The sequence below is a fragment of the Protopterus annectens genome, chromosome 3.part0 (assembly GCF_019279795.1).
Source record: "Protopterus annectens isolate FY-2018-M chromosome 3.part0, PAN1.0, whole genome shotgun sequence".
In the NCBI taxonomy this organism is placed as follows: Eukaryota; Metazoa; Chordata; order Ceratodontiformes; family Protopteridae; genus Protopterus; species Protopterus annectens.
Genome location: NC_056731.1, coordinates 440,018,232 through 440,034,992, shown reverse-complemented (window position 1 = coordinate 440,034,992; position 16,761 = coordinate 440,018,232). Strand labels below are relative to the sequence as shown.

General features: G+C 36.3%; 1 protein-coding gene across 1 annotated transcript in view; it reads left to right on the top strand.

Moving 5' to 3' along the window:
* Nucleotides 1–335: 335 nt before the first annotated feature.
* LOC122796412 (C-C chemokine receptor type 5-like) overlaps nt 336–16,761 on the top strand; it is a 408,146-nt gene continuing 391,720 nt past the window's right edge. Inside the window, exon 1 of the mRNA XM_044064866.1 lies at nt 336–412. The gene's annotated coding sequence lies outside the window, so the exon portion shown is untranslated. The remainder of the gene's footprint in view (nt 413–16,761) is intronic.

Here is a 16,761-nt window from a genome sequence, read left to right as displayed (position 1 = left end):
TTTTTTTTTTAACATATATTAACGAAAGCACTTTTTTGGTGAAAGCGCTTTCGTTCATATATGTTAGGTGATTATGGAGTCGGGACTTTGCACATTCGTGCATAAGTCCTAGATCCATATACATATATATACATAAATGTGGATTTGGTGTGTGATACATAAAAAGATTGTAGCTGCCGATTAAGGGAATACGTTTCATGATGAGTGATGAATGTAGAATCACTGAACAAGTTCTCTAATCCTGTGATTTAAGATACTTCATTTATCACACATATACTCCTGTGTATTACATTTATAAGTTTGTCTTGTTTTTCCTGTGTTTTATGCAGAATAATGTTTCCCATTTGACTTCAATCGGATGTGTATATCTCCTAACTTTCTACTGAACAGAGGTTTAGACAGGGACAATATTGTGAGTATTTTTCTTCATTTGCTAAGGTTGATTTTTTATTTCCTGATTTTGACGTTCATTTATTTTATGTATTTTTAGAACGTTTATGAGGATTATGTTAGGATTTTTGCTTTGGTAGTTTTATAGTTTACTTATGTTTTAGATGGTTTAGATGGCAAAAATCAAGTCTATTTTTGCTAGTCATGACATTTTCCAGTTTTCTAGTTGCTGTTAGTATTTTTTACAGCTTTCTCTTCTTTCATTCTGGATTTTTTTTAATTTTAGTAACAATTATTTTTGTTTATAGGAGGTTGACTTAGAAGGGTGGTATTTTTATTAAAGGGTGCTATATATGCAGGGCCAGTGTTAGCATTTTGGGGCCCCCAGCAAGTGTCAAGTTGGGGGCCCTACCCAGGAGAATATAAAAAGTGTGACCACATTGTCATCATGACCCCTTCCCTATCAACCTCACGCAGCACCATTTAACAATCACTGAGTAGTGTTACTATATTCATACCATTAAAAAGACTTGAAATACCAAGGTACACTCTGACTGGCATTTAGTACCAATGTTACATTGTGACAAGTCCCTGTACCACAGCAAGGTAGCCATTCTCAATGGTACGCACAAACACTGACTGTGACTGCACAGTGGTGCAGTGGTTAACATTGTCACCCCACAGCAAGAGGTTCTCCAGTTCAATTCTCAGCTGGGGTGCCTTCTGTGCATTGTCTGCATTTCCTCTCTGTATTCACATGGGTTTCCTCCTACATTTCAAAGACATACATCTGCAGCATTTCTCCCCAGGCCTCTGCTGAAAATAGGCTCTGTCCTAGTTGGACTTTCCCAGTCAACAAATGTTAAATAAATAAAATAAATAAAATGTAGTACCAATAAATTATGACAAGCCTCTGTACCACAGCAAGGTAGCCACACACAGAGGTTCACACACTGACTGGCATTTAGTACCAATGTTACATTACTACAAGTCCCTATACCACAGCAAGGTAGCCACTCACAGATGCATACACACACACACACACACACACACACACACACACACACACACACACACACACACACACACACACACACACACACACACACACACACACACACACACACACACACACACACACACACACACACACACACACACACACACACACACACACACACACACACTGACTGGCATTTAGTAGTAATATTTTTACATTATGGCAAGCCTTTGTACTGCATCAAGGTAGCCAGTCCCACAGAGGTGACACCCACACAGACTCCCTCACACAGGACAAAGACACAAGACAGAAAGCTACACAGACTCACACAGAGGACATAGACACCCACACATGATAAAGACCACACAACAGTAAGAATGAACATTAAGAATTTAAAATACTAGGCTTATGAACTAATAAGGATGCTAGAATAAGATTTTGCAGTAGCATGTATTGCGTGACCCCACATTTTTGATGACTAGACCAAACCTAACAAACATCTGGACATTGTGCAACATTCTTACGGCCCCTACCAATCTCCTAACCTCTCAGCATAATTCCAAAGCATTATGCATTTCCAGTGCAACATTTTACCTTGCTTCACTGAAGTGGACCTGATTGAGTGCAGCTTACAAGTGAAGCAAGGGACCTAATTGGCAGCAGCAGTCAAGGAAGCAAGTTCTTTCAGAAACAAAAAGCAGAATCATGCAATGATGCTATACAGCCAAATAAACAAGGCACCAAGCAAGGAGCGGAAGAGATGGAGAAACCCACGGTTGCTTCATGTGGAGGCCCTCATATGTGGGGAGATAATCGGGGTCTCAGGTTCGGCAGGTTCCTAATGCTGGCTATGTATATATGGGGATTTTGTGCATACAGTACCTATGAGGATTTTGTGTGCACAGTGCCTAAGTTTTATTTATTTATTTATTTATTGATTGATTTTATTTTATATTGTGAATTGGAAAGATGGTCTGTGTTTTGGCCTTTTTTAGCAATTTACTTTACATAAACATAAATATGGATTTAGGTTGATGCTTTAGGTGGGCAAACGTGTTTCTAGAAGGAAAGTGGGGGTTGGCATAATGATTAAGATGGTTTACCTCAGGAACTAATGCTCATCTTTTAGGGAACTTGGATAGGCTTAAAATGGCCCACAAGGGCAGTTAGCCTAATACTTGCCTATATATGCAGTGTCTAAAACTGCTTCTTTTTTTTTACATTGCAGTGAATGGAAAACTGGGTTTGTGTTTCATTTTGTTTACTTACTGCTTAAATTGTATTTATGAATTCTCAATTAAACTAAGGATAGATCTGAGTCCAGCGGGTTGTCTTTGGTGGGAAAGGGGGCTGTTACATGGTGTCACTTTTTTGTTTTGTGTACATTATGTCAACTTTTACTTTAGTGTTGATATCAAGTTGTATTTATTTATTTATTTATTTATTGAATTTGGTAATGAAGAGTTTTAGTAGCTTTGATAGCTCACCAAATGTGTAGATAGAGTTTGTAACATACCAAGAGTAAAGGTGACGTGCTGAAATTGTATATTAAAAATAATTTATCTACATAGCATACCAGATATGTATTATTATACCTTTTATATGTGGCTCATTGTTAGGATATTATATGTGTAGATAGTGTGACAATCGTTTACTACCAACAGCCAACCATTTCCAAGAACAGTGCAGTATAGTTGCTAAGGGAGGAGAATTCCAGGTGTGCACATTGCACAAAGTGTATGGATAAATAGTGGGCTAGAACAGTTCTCCCCACATTGAAATTTGTATTAACTTTTAATGAAAACTTTTAGGCAGTATAATCTTACTTTTAATATTCACTAATAATTTTCTACTAATTTGTAGTTGACATGAAAATGTAATTCTAACTGTTAAAGAAAAATATATGAATGAATTACATATTTAAATCTTACATCTATTTCTAACATATACATCTGCAATGTGGACTTTTAAGCATGTCACTTAAATGGAACAAACACTCATAGGCTGCTTTTAAAGAAAAACAACTACACTTCTTCATTAATCACTTACCAAAGAATAGTGTCTTTAGAAACAAAGACATCAAGTATTTGTCAACAATAAATACATATCAAGATGTCTGAACAGTGGTTGCTTTCTAATCTGAATGATATTACATTCGGCACTCACAGCATTATTAGGATTTATTTGTCAGATGAAATGCAGACATATAAGTTTGGTGGTGGTAGTCAATCATTTTTTATTGGATTTTCATCTGTCTATCTTGTTGTATTTCTATATTATGAATACAATCTATGATTTGGTTATAGAACTGCAAATGTGATTTTAAAATCTATTTTTGGGGATGTATAATGTTAATCAACTATACATAGACATATCAGTCAATAAATCATTCTTATGAAATTTTAAATGAATGAAATTGTTGCAACAAATGTCAACATACTGAAAACTGCCAAAGCTTTGAAAATATGTCCACCAAAGTAAATGCAATTAACTTTTTATTTTATTTCTATCAGTTTCAGTGTTTATCATGTGGAGTGTTACACTGAACATTGATAGCATAGAATGTTGCCTTAAAATGTAATTAAGTAACAAAAAAAAAAAAAAAATTCTACATTAAATACTATTGCATTACTTACTTTTGATTAAAATATATTTGACCTGATTATAACCTGAAATTGTATAATGTTACTCTGTAATCTTCATGTAATCTATGTGTGGAACTTAATCTTTGTATAATCTGTATGTGGAGCTTTTCTCCCCAGGACTCCATTGAAAGCGGGTTCCTTGGGCCCAATGGACTATCCTGGTTAAACAACTGCAAATAAATAAATAAATAAATAAATAAATAACCAGAACCATTTTTTAATTAACAGTTGTTATTGGAACCTGCATTTTTATAGTGGAAGCTGTTGAAACAGTCTGAAAAACTGGCTTAATGGACAATTAGAACATAAAGTAAAAAGACCATGCAGTGATGTAAGGGACATATTTCAGGTGAAAGCCAGGTTTGTGTCGAGATTTACTAATACTTTAATTACAGAGTATTTATTTATTTTGGATAATGCCTAATGAACTGTGATCCCCATCACTGTGTTACTTAATGAAAAGATGTTTTCCCTGTCAATGTGTGATATCAACATTTGACACAAAATTACACAACATGATTTAGTTGTTTATTTATTTATTTATTTTACATTTGTTGACCGGGTATGTCTGACTGAGCCATAGCCCTTTTTCAGCAGAGTCACGGGGAGAAAAACTCCATCATACAGTAAAAATAAGCTAATGTTATACAAACTGGTATAAAAGACTAGAAACACTAAGTATTTTAACATTGACAAACATAAGATTGTTGTACATGCATGTTTGAATAAGCAAAAAAAAAACATATATATGGTAATTCTAGGGTAAGGCACATTCTGTTCAGATGATAATACATGGAGAAAGGTGACAACAGAGAGTAGGCTAATGTATGAAGAACTTAATAAGTAACAATTTCAGAGAAGTAGAGGCGAGAGGAGGTGTATAGATAGTAGGAAGGAGGGTGAGGGAAGAAGTAGGATAAGGGAATCTGTAGATGACTGACAAGGAGGAAGGAAGGACTAGGAGAAGGTAGGTAGATCAGATGACAATAGTGGTAGAAGGAAGTATGTTAGTTGAATGGTTGTAGTCAGGGAGGATGAGAGCAATGGCAGATCCATTGCTGTTTGTAGTATTCTTTTGTAGCAAACTTAAATTGTTTGGGATTTGTCAGATTTCTGATTTTCGGAGGGAGCTTGTTCTAAGCCATAGGTTCGTATGGTCATAGGTAGGTACTAGGCTATTGGCCCAAGGGCCTACGTAAGCCTAGCTAGCAAGGTTCCATAGCTTACGCCACCCAAGAAAGTTATTTTCCTGTGCCATTTTCCAGAAGAGACACAGAAGTGATCCCCAGGGTCTATTTCCCATCCACTCATCAAGATTTTTATTGAAGAATGCTAATGAAGAACTTTGTTTGACATAGATGGGTAGCTTGTTCCAGAGTATGGGAAGTCTCTGGGACAGGAATCTATCCCTCCAGCATGTCCTGTTTATTGTTGTGACAAGGTTTAGGTCCCTAGAGCATGTAGCTCGGAGGGACTGGGATTTCTTTAGGTGTAGCATGTCCAACAGCTCTGGGCTTGACATAGCTTTATATGTTAGGCAGAGATCACCTTGGAGTAGGCAATATGCTATGGAGTAAAGCTGGAGTTTTTTGAGGTGGTCAGTGTAGGGCATTTGTTTGAGGCCAGTAATCCTCTTTGTGAGGTACTTCTGTGGCCTTTCCAGCTGCTGCAGATGTCTTGTGAGGTACATTCCAAAAGGGGCGTTGTACTCTATAATGGATCTAATGAGTGACGAGTAGAGGGGAACAATAACATCTTTTTCCTGGATGAGAACCCTTTTATGATGAGGTGTGCCACGTAGAAGGACTTCCTGACTATTGTGGCAATGTGACTATCAAAGGAGAGATTATTGTCCACCTGTGTCCCAAGGTCTCTTATCATGCATCCGGTGTTAAGTAGACTGCTGCCTATGTGGTAGTTCATGGGTACAGAGTTTTTACCAAAGTGGATGACACTGCACTTTTTAGCATTGAGCTTGAGGGTAGTAGCTGTATATGTTTTGACCTGATTTAGATTTGGGTTTATAGATATGTGATAGATCAAGGGATGAACTCCTGAGAGTTCTAACTGGTGAGTAGTTAGATATAAGAGAAGACAAGGTAGGACAGTATTCTGGCTGGTACAAAATTGAGTGTATGGTTTGAAGCTGTGTGAACTGAAGTAGGTGGGGTAGTTCTAGCCAGTTTAAGTGTTTCATGGATAGCTAGTGGTGGAATTTATAGGTTTGTTGAGCTCCAAATCTAGCAATATTGTGGTATGTCGATTCAAGCTTTGATAGTAGAGTAGAGTTTAGATTAGTAAGGATTTGGGAGCAATAAGTTAAGCAAGGTAGAAGGTAAGCATGTGTAAGTGTGGTTCGAGCTTCATGGGAGAGAAATTTTTTGTTTCTATATAGGAGTCCTAGCTTCTGATGAATTTTTTTTGATGCAATTATTAATGTGATGGTCGAATTTCAGTTGGTCATCAATGGTAACACCTAGGAGTTTTGTACTTGAGTCTACTAGAATTAGGGTATTAGTTTGAGACATTATACAAAAAGAAGCTTTGATATGATTGGCTGTTTTAGGGAGAAAGAGTAGCAGTTTTGTTTTTTTTGGGTTAAGGATGAGCTGACTGTTGGAGAGCCATATCTCTACTGAAGTAAAGGAAGATTGGGTGGCAGCCAGGAGTTCAGAGGGGGATTTAGCTATGGTTATGACTGGAGTCATCAGCGTATTGGACAACAGAAGAGTGTGGACAGGAGGAATGAAGTAAGTTGGTAAAGATATTAAAAAGTAGTGGGCTGAGAATGGATCCTTGGGGAACCCCCATTTTAACTGGAAGATTAGAAGATAGTGCAGAGTACCATCTGACATATTGAAGTCTATCAGCGAGGTAGCTAGAGAACCATGCTACAGTGTCAGTAGAGAAATTAAGTTCAGTTAGTTTCTTAAGTAGCAGAGAGTGTGAAACAGTATCAAAGGCTTTTGAGAGATCAATGAATAAACAGGAGATGAGTTTATGGTTATCTTTGGCTCAGGAGATAGTGTTAAGGAAGGAGAGAAGGGCAGTAGTAGTGCTATGCTTAGGTCAGAATCCACGCTGTGTTGGAGTGAGCAGTTTTTCATGTAAGAGGTGTTGAATAACCTGTGTGTGTATGCATTTCTCTAAGATTTTAGAAAGAGGGGACAGAATAGCAATAGGTCTGAAATTTGAGATTTCAGCAGAGTTACCTCCTTCATGAATAGGTAGGGTGTAGAATTGTTTCCAGATAGCTGGGACTTGAGATTCTGATATAGAACTATTAATAATGATAGATATAGGCAGATCAAGAGAATGAGCAGCAATCTGAAGAAAGTAGGATGGGATGTTGTCAGCAGATACAGAGCATGGTTTTAGTCTAGAATGCAGAGTTTTTATGTAGGAGGTGGGCACAGGTTTGAGGGAGAAGGTCTTAGGAGAGTTTTCTATGGAAGACGTTTTATGGCAGTTTGGAGGGGTAGCACTAGAGTGGTTGGGATTAAAAAGCTTAGCTATAGATTCTATGAAGTAGGCATTGAAGGTGTTAGCAGTTTCATTAGGTGATTTGTCGGGGCATGGGTTAGGTGAGGTAGGATTACCAGGATGTAGTATTTGGTTTACTGCATTCCAAAATGTTTTTGGGATGGCTTTTAGAGTGGTAGGAGGGTTGTGGTAGAAATTATTTTTGTCTTTATTGATGAGTTGTTTGACCTGATTTCTTTGTTCTTTATATCTTTGCAGGTGGAGTGGGTCTTTAGTTTGTAACCATGTTTTCCAGGCTCTATCTCTAGCTTTCATAAGAATACAGGTAGATTTGGATAGCCAGGGGAATATATTTGCTTTTATCCTTATTTTTCTAGTTGGTGCTATAGAGTTTAAGATATCAAGGAAAATTTTGTTGAAAGCTTGGACAGCTTCACTGAGTGGGAGCTGGGTAAGGAAGTTCCAGTTTACTTTGGATATAAGGAAATTAAATATTTCAGGGTTACAGTTGGTGAGATTGCGGGAGGAAATGTATCTATGTGGCTTAGGGAGGTGGCTAGTATATCTAAAGACTGATATGGGAGAGTGCAGTGTTGGCAATTATTTGAGATGTTTTAGTGTGGGATAAAATATACAAAAAAATCTGACCAGGAAGCTCCAGAGCAAAATCACGATAACAATTTATTGTCTGAAAAAGGACAATTAAGCCTTGAGTTTTTAAAAAGAGACCCTTACATGTCTAAATGTGAAATATAAATGATTGGGGTTTTAACAGAATGGCTGGGATAACAGAGTCACTAATAAAACCCTTATCTTTTTGTAGAGACTTGTAACTACAAATTTGAAGTTATTTCAGCACCATGGATAATAGCCAACACTGCAGTTGCTGTGGTAACTGCTTTTTACACTACCTTTATGCATTTAAAATGAGTAGAAACCAGAAATTAAAAATAAATTAATAAATAAATGCACACATAATTAAATATTTACTGAGAACTTTAAATGCAATTAGTTTATTAATGTACTAATCATACTAGTAAAATAATTACCCTACAAGTTCCAACTAAAGTGGGAAAAACAGAACCGCAAAGTGCATCTTTAAGGAATTTGATGCCTTGGCTATTCACTTAACACTAGCCAATCCAGCTCTATTTTTTTAATCCCTGCTTAATAGACTGGATAGAATTGCATCTGCTCTGTGGGAATGACAAAATTTCATTTTCTCATCCCTAATTTTAAGGCTTGGAAATGTCATTAGTCCTACATCATGAAAGATAGTTGTTTCCTTGTAGCATACATGCTGAATGAGTATTTAAAGTGAAAGTGCAATGAATATTGCAAGGAAATTATTACTGCATTAGCATTAACATTAACATGTTCTCAATGCCATGACCACATTTCTACTGACAGATCCTGTTCTTGATTATTGACTACATCATAGGTATTATTTTGGACTGCCACCAGCGCATCTGCCAGACCCTCCCACCTCCAGAAGTGAGCAAGAAGTACCTCATCATACCTTTCTAACACCCATAACTACTTGTTCAGTGCCTGGCTAATAGTCATACCTGTCAGTGCTGAATTCATGACTTTATCCACCTATGCCATTGAATTGATGAAATACATTCCACATCTTGTCATGCCGTGAGGTAAGAATTTGGAAATGGTTGCTCCAAGCAAATAATCTTAATGCACCATCTGTAATCTCTACTCCTGTAACTGGAGGACCCAATAGCAGCTGAAGATCTTTCTAGTTTTTTTTTTTATTTTGGTAAGTAACAAATATATAAATGAATACATCTGTGTGCAGTGATAACAGCATGCACTTTATATAACAATGATTCAGCTGATCCACTTTTCCCTTTTTTTTTTTTTTGAAATTACTGCACTCATTGTCAAACTGAAACTGACACATGCAAGTTGAACTATATTACCCTGGACATTATTTTCCTCACATTCTTCATAATCAGACATCAGAGATCATCTTTTTTGGGGAGTAGCATGTGATGTTTGAAAGCCAAGGACATGATCACTTTTAAATTATCATTGATGCGACTAATCAGAGGTGGCATATGTGTTTGAGAACAAGTTAAAATACATTACTGTAACAATTATATATTTTACTTTCTTCACAATCAGACATCATAAGTATTCCAAAAAAATTCTTACTTTTTGGGAGCAGCCTGTGTGAGAAAGTAAATGAAAATTATTTGATTACTATTAAAAGATTGGCTATGGCTTATTGGTGGGATTGATGTGTGTGTCTGAGACCAAAAACCTGAAAAACATTACTGTGGTAATTATGTCTTTCACCTCTTTAGTAATCATGCAATAGGATGTAAATAGAAAGTGACTATATTTCTGTGTGACAGCTATTTTTTGTGGGCAGATAGTGCTTGAAAGTAAAGGGCATTTACAAGATCACTGTTAACTGGTTATTGAATTGATCTGGGGGACAATATAACTCTGGGAGCAATAATATGAAATATATACTTGCTTCTATTACCTTCTTTATCTTTTATCACACTCAAATATCAGAGATTGACACTGAGTGACCATCATTCTGATTACCCATACTTATAGGCATGGATCCCCTTCAAAGGACCAACATTTCAGAACATTGAATCACTGATCAGTAAAGACTAGATGACTGAAGTTTTGAAATACTGAGCCTTTTAAATGGAGATTATTGTACAGTGCAGAATGAAAACTTTACTGTTCTCTTCACTTTGTGCAATCTCAGAGTTGGTATATTTAAGTAGCAGGGGATATGGGGGATGCAAGGGGCTTTCCCCCTACAAAAATGTGAACTATGAAGTTTTCATGTTTTAGATTTTTTTCATAAGTTTGATATTTCAAAACTTTCGATCTTCTGGCCTTCAGTGATCAGAAGTTTGATGTTCAGGAATTTCGATCCTTTGAAGTAGATCCATACATAGATATACTTAGATATCGATATCTGTCTATCTATATACATAGATCTATCTACAACCTTTTTTTCCCATTTTTGCACATGGGGTTGGAGTGTCACCTCAACAGTGGCAATAATATAGAGTCAACGTTTACACCACTAGATGGCTATATTTCTCTGGAAAAAAAAGATTTTTCATTTATAAAATGAAATGCCATGGCCTGAAGCATCCAAACTGATGGAGTCAAATTCAGCTTTAAGTTGCATTTAAATCCTTAATGGTAGAAGCCTTAGGTACATTTTATGCTTGAGTATCCTAATATAGTTTTCTGATAAATGTATTATTAAATCTCCTAAATGGCATATGATCTTTTATAAATATATACTAAATGCAAGGGTTCTTAACTTTTCAGTTTAATAATGTGACATGCCCCAGTTGTAATATGACTTGGTCCAAATTTCATGATCTGAAGCAACCAAAGAAGTGTGGCCAAATGTAGGACTGAGCTGTGTTTACATCACTGATGGCAGAATTGCAGTCTTAGATGTATTTAATGTTTGAGTATACAATTTTAATTCCATGTAAATTGTACTGTGACCCTTTAAAAAGGAACTAACATATAGCCTTTTATACATAGTTACTAGATCCAGGGATCTAAGGTTCATGGTCTGATATTTTGAATTTTACTTGTTATTTCCATTTGTGAAGGATACATGGCTTCCACTTTGAATGCAAAATATAACACTAGCAAGCAATATATCTGAAGCAATAGAGTTATCATTATACAAGAATATATCTATATCTGTATCTATATATCTGTATCCCTAGCCATCTGCTGAAAAACAGCACTACTCAGTTGGAATTTCAAGGAAACAAATGCCAATAAATAGATCTTTCTCTCTGTATATATATTTAAATAAAAAATAGTGGCAATCTCGATTAAATCTGACCACATCCAAAAAGCAATGCATTTGTAAGGAGGGAACCCCTCTGCACCCCAGGTGAGGGTTGCACACTTAACTCCCTACATATTATATATACCAGCTCTCAGGTCACACAGGAGTGGGGAAAGGGCATAAACCCTTCCTTGGTATGACTTTGATTTTGTTGATATTTTGTATTTAGATAGTTTTGAGTTTAGATCTTTTGTCAAAATTATGTGTTTAGATATTTTTGAGTTTAGATTATATATATTTCACCAGAAAATTGTTTTCTTTTTTTTTCAGCTGCAGCATTTTGTGGCTCATTGCCAAAGTAATATGTCAAATATATCCCAAAGCTGCATTTAAATCCTTTATAGTGGTGTATTTGAGATATCAGCTTCCAAAAACAATTCCCTAATGTTTAGTTAAGAATTTTCACTGTGATTTGAAATACTGCTCTTTAAATATTGTCATACATAATCATTCTACTGCCATTGTCAGATATGGTCAATTTTGCTTAGTTTTCACTGATAGGTATATGGCTTTGGCTAAAACACTGCTCAAGAATATATCTTTAGTGAGTTTTAATTACACCAGAAGTAACAATCTTATACCCTTCTCAAGAAAAAAGTTATAGCTTACCATTGCTCAAATCCCATAGTCTGAAATAACTTATGGGGTTAAATTCAAAGTGTATCTGCATTTAAATTCTTAATGATGGAATTGAATTCTTATGTGTATTTTGAACTTAAGTGTATTATTACAGTTTTGTGAAAATGTTATTATGAACTTTCAAAGAGGCTTGGGTTGTGGCCTTTTATATATTGGTGTGAAATGTAGCCTTTCACTGTCACAATCTTACATTTTACATTTTACTCAGCTTCCATTAATGGAGATTATATGACATCTGCTCAAACTGTAGAATAAACACTGCTTTACAGTATGCTGTTATTGAGGATTAATTTTATCAGAATTAAAAACACAGATATTTCTTAGAAAAAATAATTATCTGTAATATGTCAAGACTCAAGCATCATCATCTTTAGCAGTTAAAGAGGTGCAGTCAGATTCAGCAGTGATCTGCATTTAAATATTATATTGTCGAATTACAGTCGTAAGCATATTGTATTTGATGTTCCAGGGATAGACCTGTGATTTTTTTTTTTTTTTTATGAAAAATTATTAAAGAGCTTTAAAGTGCAGCCTTGTAGGTATAAGCACACACCATTGCTGGCATTAGGCACTCATCAAACAAGCAGCTGTGGGGAGCCCCAATTATTTCCCCACATACAAAGGCTCCCACTTGTGTAGTCAACTCTCACACAGGTAGCCATGGGTTTCTCACTCCTCCTTGCTGCCTATTTTGTGTTTTTTTCCCCTTTGTCTGCAGCTTCTTGTGATATCAGCTAAAACCTGCACAACGTCAGGTCCACTTCAGTGAAGCAAGGACCTGATTGTTGCAGCAGCCAGCAGCCATGGAAGAAACATATTCTAAGGAAGACTAAAGGCAACTTACTTATGATGTCCCTATACCACATTTTCATAAAGTAACATCATTTTCTACAGTCTTTAAAATACAATGGTGACACTATTATTAAAAACACTGATGACATATATGCTGTTGCTGATAACTTAATACAAAGCTGTTTGCTAGCAGCAACCTCTGCATTAGAATAGTCCTCTTTAATTTGGGATTATTCGGATGATTTTTAGTTCTGCAGAGATTGTGTATATTGACTTAGCATGTGTTCAGGTGGTTGATATTTTGAATGATCTTGTAAGTATTCTTCTATTTAAAATGTGTTACATGTAACTGGATTTTAGGTATGGTGCTAGTGATCTTTATACAATTTCATGTAGTTTATCCAAAGCTACAAATAAAGTACATGTCATTTATTTCTTCATCACAATAATCGATGCACACAGTAGACAAAGTGGTTATATTTGTGGGGGGCTCTTTGTGGATAAAAGTACCTTATGCTCTTATCTGTTCATTTTTAAACAATCAATAATCTAGTTTTGTAGGACTAGAGAGTGTGTGTGTGTGTGTGTGTGTGTGTGTGTGTGTGTGTGTGTGTGTGTGTGTGTGTGTGTGTGTGTGTGTGTGTGTGTGTGTGTGTGTGTGTGTGTGTGTGTGTGTGTGTGTGTGGGAATTAAGCTAGAACAATTTGGCTACTGTGCTGTGTGAAACAAATCTGAAATATGTGACATTGTTATTGTTGTTAATCTTTGACACAGACATCTGAGAAGAATGTAGTCAGCAAAGCTGCTGTAATTGTTGAATTTGGTGGATTTCTGTGGATATAAATGTACATATGATCCACCACTGGCCAGACGCATTTTCAATGAATGTGAGTTCAAAGGAAGAGAAGTTTACTATTGCGCATTTTAAGTCTGTTTTCAATGTGAAACTATTTTGTTATTCATTTATGTAATATTTGTTTATTTATTTAACATTTGTTTACTGGGAAAGTCTGAATAGGACAGAGCCCATTTTCAGTGGAGTCCTGGGGAGAAACACTCCAGATGCATGTCATTGGAATGTTATGTTTTCCTTAGCAAAAAATCATTAGGGTTTATGCTGTAAAATCTGAAATACTGGACTGAAATCAAATCTATGCAAGCATTGTAAAAGTAAAGAAGAAAATAGTTTCCACACTGACAGTTTGAACAGTGTTTATGGTAAGTGGGCAGAGACAGACTAAGAATGGGACACTAGAATGGCTGCAAGGGGATCCCTGGTCTATTACCCTGCCTAAGACTTTGCTTGAACATTTGACCATGATCTGGCTTTGCACACAAAGCCTTAGATGTGTACAAAGAAAGTTACTATAGCTTGGGTAGGGGCAGTGCACTGTCTAGGAGCAACAAAGTAGAATTCATTACTGTAATTATTACTGCTTTACTTTTCTACCATTCACACATCAGTCACACATACAGTTAGCTGCATTGGGAGGTAGGGGTGAGGAGTGAGGAAGCATGCTGTGTATGTGCATGATAGCAGTCACTTGAAATACAAGACTGTAACCTTATGAACATTTGCTTTCTTCCCAATCAAGGAAAGGAGGGGTGGTGGAGGGATGCAGAGGCAGACTGTCTTTTTTTGAGGGGGGGGGGGTAGGGAGGCAGGAGTATTCTTAGGCAGAATGTATGTATTCTCACAAACAAATGTCCTGTTTGTTGATTGTGAGATGAAATTTTGTCAGTTTTAAACTAGGGTTGCCACCTTTTCAGTTGTCCAAAGTGAGACATTTTTTATGGAAACATAATATTTTGCATGATAAACCATACCCACAACCAATGCAAAGGACTAGACTTAAATGTTTTGTTGTTGTTGTTGTTGCTGTTGTGTTGCAAAACTAAAAGTTAATTCTTATACAGCTTTATTTGTTTGTGTTGTTTATTATAATAAACCAAAACAGCAGCATGCTATTAACTTGAAATATCCACAGACAAAGAACACGTTGTCAGCACGGAGAAATAAAAGTTCAGTTTAATTCCACAGATAGAAACAATGCTTCAAGCTAAAAGTGAGCGCTTTTGTCTCCTGCTATGGAGACTTCTTCAGACTAGTCTGAAGAAGTCTCCATAGCAGGAGACGAAAGCGCTCACTTTTGGCTTGAAGCATTGTTTCTATCTTTGGAATTAAACTGAACTTTTATTTCTCCATGCTGACAATGTGTTCTTTGTCTGTGGTTGTTTCTTATAATATTTATGTGTTTCAAAAACAAAGCAATTACTTTATGTAACAATTAAAGGAAACTTATGAAATATTTTCAGTCCTAAACTCTCAGGGCATTCAGTACTTTTCAAATATTTCTGCAGGATGCAAATGCTCAAATAGGGACTGTCCTGCATAAACAGGGACAGCTTGGGTACAAATTTTGTCTTCCTTGAAAAAATCATAAGACCAAAACTCTTTTCTTACTCATAGATTTTGTTCAGGTCAATGTTGTATTAAATGGTTGGGAAAATGCTGTAAAACACACCTCAGAGCATCTGTAATTCTATGACTTCAGGGGCACTGGCTTAACTGTATTATTTTGCAATGGTCATTGATGTGCTATCTTGGCCAGGTAAGGTGAGTTGAAAGGATGCAAGGAAAACTAAAGTTGAACAGCAACACCGAATTTATTTCATTAATTATAGTGTTAAACTCTGTTCAATATATCACCAAATGAAAAATTTGTGTAAAGAGAAAAAAAAACTTTAAAATGCACATCAGCACATGCAGAGAGTCATGGCTTCTTGAAAATGCTGAAGAGTATGACAAAATGTGAGAAAAAGCAGAAAGAAGTAAAGCACATGGTGTGGGAGCTTGGGATAGGGGAAAACAGAGGGGACCACTGGAGGATGCTTGTGTGTGTGTGTGGGAGGGGGTTGTAAAACAGCGGTCCAGGCCTGTACATAGAGTTGTTGTAATGAATCATTGCTACAATTAAATGCCAGTCACTGTGAATGTTCATCTATGAGACCAACATGGTGTAGTACACATTCCTGTCATTATATAAGAGCATTGTAGCTGCAACTCAGTCTGTGCATATTACTCCTAAAAAAACTGCAGCCTGAACTAACAGGTTGCTTAGGAGGGGTTAGAACTAACAGCGTTATACTTAAATTGGAAGTGTCTAAGGGGCCCCCAACTTGGTACTTGCTGGGGGCCCCAAAAATGCCAATACCAGTCATGGCATGCACATGTATTTTACCATCATAGTGTGGCATGACACATTTTAGTCAGTTTTCATTGCGAGAATGCATGACTTTTGCTCAGGACAAAAACACAGCATTAGTGCAGTATATGGTTTTAATAAGTTGCCAGTACATCAGAAATAACCATGTAACCCACTAAATAAATAAATAAACAAATGATTCTCCAGAAAAAAGGGATTTTTAGTTATTGTAACCAGATATAGCTCAGATGCCAGGGTCACAATTAGCCGATGTAGAGTGGTTAACATCAGTATTTTGCTGCTTTTAAATCACTGAGGGCAGAATTGAAATATTAGATACATTTTGTTCTAAGCTCACAAGGGTAATGCTGTGAAAGTTTTATCAGGAATTATCAAATGGGCTTGAAATGCTGCCTGTATAACACAATCATGTTGCCATGCACCCTGACTGCCAAAGTCTGAAATGGTATATTCTAACTGGTTTCCATTCATGGGATACATGACTTCTGATCAGAGTCAACAATTGTCAAGAATACATAATCCTGAGTTGTCATTACATCAGAAATAAACCTCATATACTTTTATCTAGAATTTTTTTTATTTTTCAGTCATAAAATAAGTTTAAAACTCCAGGGTTTAAAGCAACCAAAGTGCTGAGGTCAAATTCACTGTTGAACTATTCACATGCCATTGATGTAAACATTGCATTGTTATGTGAATTTTGTACATGATTGCTCT